The 5,237-nt window shown below is 42.0% G+C and overlaps 1 non-coding gene across 1 annotated transcript; it reads left to right on the top strand.

Moving 5' to 3' along the window:
* The first annotated feature begins 302 nt into the window (after positions 1-302).
* Trnah-gug (transfer RNA histidin (anticodon GUG)) lies at positions 303-376 on the top strand. Its single transcript has one exon. It is a non-coding gene; the product is annotated as a tRNA-His (tRNA).
* Positions 377-5,237: the final 4,861 nt, after the last annotated feature.

Below are 5,237 nucleotides of genomic sequence, written 5' to 3' on the forward strand. Positions count from 1 at the left end.
CTGTCAGGGAGAGAATGAGCCGAACTCATTTTGACCTGAGTTCAAGATGATCCCGGCCAGCTTAGGTCCCCTGTGCTCTATAGTCTCGGTAGAAATGAAAAACACTACACATTTTAAATCCAAAAACAAAGAGACTGCCAACGTTCCAAAATTCTAAATAAAAGAAACAAGAAAGGTAGGTTGTTGGAACGTTTGTTATTGGCAAAACCATACATTCACAGATATTTCGACACAACGGTCTTTTAAGCGAACAAACAAACAAATCTTATTATTTGTGATTTAATAAAAACTTATGATTCACCGGCCCCCGTAGCGCAGTGGTTAGCGCATCGGGCTGTGGGCCGGGAGGTCGTGGGTTCGAATCCCATCAGGGTCATGTGGGTTTTTCGGGCTACGGTCGGCTCCTACCCAGAGTGGAAGTGCTATGGTTCCTATGGGAAGGCTGGAATCACACAGCCGAGTGTCATTCACTTAACGAATGCGACTTTGAGGGTGCTCAGGTTCTGTATACCTGACCAACACCGCAGGTGCGGCAGTTCTCGGGCCTGGTTGACACCAGGATATATTATGACACGTAGTCTCAAACCAAATTGGAAATCTATAGCATCATCATTATAATCATCCTCATCTCATTAATCATCCAAAATTATAAATTGTCCTTGCTCTTGTGGCCCTTCATGCCCGGAGCTCTCATGGTGACCTTTGTCTCAGTGTTCCTGTTCCATCCTTCCCTGAATAGTACTTCTGCTGTCAGTCTTCAACGTGTGACGTTCTGGGGGGGTCGACGGAGGGACGTGGTGGCGGTCTGCTCTCTGGAGGGGACCCTCACTCAGTCTGGCTCCGCGACTTAGCAGTCAATGTCGTTAGTAGGGGGCATAGTAGGTAGTGGGCTGCGTCCGTTAGCTCGGGACAGACCCACTACTGAACACCGTCGAAGTGACTCAGCAGAAGTGCAGTGTCATCTTCCGAGGGTAGCCTACCGCAACGACCCGACATCCTTCCCTGGAGCGTCTGTAAAATCGACAAGTCTGGCAGCGGAACGAAATTCAGATGTGGATGGAGCAGCGAGTGCAGGGACGGGGCGGCGTGAGAGCACAACGGGACAAGGAACAGGTGTAAGGGGGAAAAAATAAAAAAAAATAAAAACCTTATGATTCATTTCATCATACAATCATTTATTCGCTCGGCTTCCTGACGAGTGGGCGAAAACTGATTCTATCAAGATACGTTTTGTGTGAATATTTGTTTGTCTGTTCACTTAAAAGACCGTTGGGTCGAAATATCTGTGAATGTATTGTTTTGTCAATAACAAACGTTCCAACAACGTGGTTACGTCCCTTGAGTAAGAAGGAAAACATTTTAGGATGAATCAAATTTCTAAGTTAAATAAAACAAATTGGTTGGACAAATTTGGCCCCATGAATGTAAGGTACACCACGTCGCTCATCAGTACTATCGAAGGGTGGTTTTTTTTTGTTCAGTGTAGAGTTTATACTAGATCAACGAGGCCGAGAAGCGAAATATCAACACGGCGAAAGATGCCGAAAACGTCACACCGGCCGGGGTTCGAACCCACGACCTCCCGATCACGGGGCGGAGGCCTTACCACTAGGCCAACCGTGCCGGTTAGTCTCTGTTTTGCAAATAAATCATCATCAACGACGAGCCGATGCACAAAAGAGTTCTCTTCAACATCAAATTATATAGCGTTGTAAACTCGGAGTAAATCTTTTAGTGCAATCTAACTCTAAGCCTCTCGAGTTTGCGTTACAAGCATGTCATAGCATAACAGATCATTTGAACTCCCATTCATGCTACGGATGGAACTGAAACAATTTTATTTACGACTTTCACTAAAATATGGTTAAGAAGAAAAACTGAGTGATGCGCCGAACAAGACTCACAAATAAATGGTTGAAGCTAGCCGAAAAATGGTGGCCGCAAACACGCTTTGTGTTTCTACGGTCGATCGCAGAGACAGAAACACCACCATGCCTGATACTGGCGTGAAAGCTAGGAAATCTACACACAAAAAACACCACAGCATGTACATAGCTTGTACGCGCCTTATTATAATCAACTTTCTAACCTACGTTTAATCTAAAAAGATACGAGTTCACCCTACCTTGCTTGCAGGCGATTAATAAAATCCCGTGCTCCCAGAGACACATGCAGCGAACGATACACCTGACACAGCGAAACTTGTGACGCGAGACGGCGATTGCAGACACTGCCGACAGTCTTACCTGTCCTGCTGGTGAACACTTGACCGCTTCGACAACGCCCAACCAACTCCGACGAGCTTGCTGGTGTGTGTGTGTCGGTGCGTGAGATTGTTTGTGTGTGTGTGTGTGTGTACATGTCAGAGAGAGAGAGAGAGAGAGAGAGTGTGTGTGTGCGTGTGTGTGTGTACGTACGTACGTACGTACGTGCGTGCGTGCGTGCGTGCGTGTGTGTGTGCCGTGCGTGCGGTGCAGCACTGAGTAGCGGCGCGAGTATCGATCACTTACACCGCTGTTTTTGCAGCATGACGCATGACGCGTGGCGTTGTACATCTGGGCCGGACCCAGGGGGGGGGGGGAGGGGGGGGGGGGGTTCTAGGGGTTCCGGAACCCCACCCCTGGAAAAAGCATGTACCTTGCTTTGAGTGGTTTTTTTTTTACTAGTTTTAGCACCAAAACAATGCTGCTCTTAACCCTCAAAACAAGGCCCAGAATGCACCAGATTGCACAGATTTTAACCGTTTTTCAAAACTTTTCCGGGGGAACATGCCCCCAGACCCCCCTAGTTCGCGCGCCTGCTTTGCTGATTTTCCCCCTTACAACTCATTTGGTCCGGCCCTGTACATAAGTAACCTGGATACATGTATCAAGTTCAAGTGCTGGTACTGTAGGGGAAGGGCTCCTAATATGGACCAGTTTTTGTTTCATGCTGATAACTAGCTTGTTTTCTTGCGAAGAAGTTTCATTTTGTGTTTGGTAGTCCTTCTCTCTTAGGTTAACCGTAAGGCATAATTAGAGTGAAATAGCTTTGATAGACATTCAGCAAAAATTAAATACAGAAAAAATCACAAATGGTCCATATTAGGAGCCTGGGCGCCTAATATAGACCAGTAAAGCGGCCTTCACGAATCACTGTAAAAAGCCCCCTATATTTCAAAATTACATGATACAACTTAGTGTACAAGTCAGCTTAATTAAAATATGCTCTAGATTTATCTGTTTCGGGTTGATGAGAGCATTATTTGAAGCACACCAGGAAAATAAGAAGCTTATCAAAAACAGAGTGAAAATAAGTGAAGAAGACTTTTGGTTGCATTTTTTTTAAATCTCGAGGGCTAGTTATAGGTTATTTCCAGCAAGCTTCTTAATGAATTAATGAAAATAGCCTTTAGCTTTTAGTTTCTTCGATTTGTTGAAGGTGGTCCATATTAGGGGACTCGTACGTACTTTGAGATTTTGCTATTATTTTTTGTTTGCAGTAGAAACTCGGGGTCAACACTGCTAAAATGTAACAAATACGGTTTTAGCTGTCATACAATAATAGCAATTTTTGTGTGATAAAAGCTTTGGCTGTGACAGAAACGAGTCCGTTTTAGGCGGCAAATTTAGAGTGAACGCTGCCAAAAGTGAAACAAGTCGCGTAAGGCGAAATTACTACATTTAGTCAAGCTGTGGAACTCACAGAATGAAACTGAACGTTGTCCGCCGCTAGTGCAAAAGGCAGTGAAAGTGACGAGCCTGTTTGGCGCTGTAGCGGTTGCGCTGTGCTTCATAGCACGCTTTACTGTACCTCTCTTCGTTTTAACTTTCTGAGCGTGTTTTTAATCCAAACATATCATATCTATATGTTTTTGGAATCAGGAACCGACAAGGAATAAGATGAAAGTGTTTTTAAAACGATTTCGGAAATTTAATTTTAATCATAGTTTTTATATTTTTAATTTTCAGAGCTTGTTTTTAATCCAAATATAACATATGTATATGTTTTTGGAATCAGAAAATGACGAAGAATAAAATGAAATTGTTTTTGGATCGTTTAATAAAAAAATAATTTTAATTACAAATTTTCCGATTTTTAATGACCAAACTCACTCATTAGTTTTTAAGCCACCAAACTGAAATGCAATACCAAACCCCGGCCTTCGCCAAAGATTGCTGTGCCAAAATTTCAATCAATTTAATGTAAAAATGAGGGTGTGACAGTGCCGCCTCAACTTTTACAAAAAGCCGGATATGACGTCATCAAAGGTATTTATCGAAAAAATAAAAAAAAAGTCCGGGGATATCATTCCCAGGAACTCTCATGTCAAAAGATCGGTCCAGTAGTTTAGTCTGAATCGCTCTACACACACACACACACACACACAGACAGACAGACACACACACACACACACACACACACACACACACACACACCACGACCCTCGTCTCGATTCCCCCTCTATGTTAAAACATTTAGTCAAAACTTGACTAAATGTAAAAAGAAGAAAGAAAGAAAGAACAAGAAAATAAATTTAAAAAGATAGCAAAGACGAATGGGGAAAACCACAAGCGTAAATGTTTTCAGTTTGGGAAAAAATAACAACTACAGCAAACAACAAGTCGCGTAAGGCGAAAATACAATATTTAGTCAAGTAGCTGCCATTTTTCAGCAAGACCGTATACTCGTAGCATCGTCAGTCCACCGCTCATGGCAGCCAAAGGCAGTGAAATTGACAAGAAGAGCGGGGTAGTAGTTGCGCTAAGAAGGATAGCACGCTTTTCTGTACCTCTCTTTGTTTTAACTTTCTGAGCGTGTTTTTAATCCAAACATATCATATCTATATGTTTTTGGAATCAGGAACCGACAAGAAATAAGATGAAAGTGTTTTTAAATTGATTTGGACAATTTAATTTTGATAATAATTTTTATATATTTAATTTTCAGAGCTTGTTTTTAATCCGAATATAACATATTTATATGTTTTTGGAATCAGCAAATGATGGAGAATAAGATAAACGTAAATTTGGATCGTTTTATAAATTTTTATTTTTTTTTACAATTTTCAGATTTTTAATGACCAAAGTCATTAATTAATTTTTAAGCCACCAAGCTGAAATGCAATACCAAAGTCCGGGCTTCGTCGAAGATTACTTGACCAAAATTTCAACCAATTTGGTTGAAAAATGAGGGCGTGACAGTGCCGCCTCAACTTTCACGAAAAAGCCGGATATGACGTCATCAAAGACATTTAT

Source organism: Littorina saxatilis, linkage group LG11, assembly GCF_037325665.1.
Source record: "Littorina saxatilis isolate snail1 linkage group LG11, US_GU_Lsax_2.0, whole genome shotgun sequence".
Taxonomy (NCBI): Eukaryota; Metazoa; Mollusca; class Gastropoda; order Littorinimorpha; family Littorinidae; genus Littorina; species Littorina saxatilis.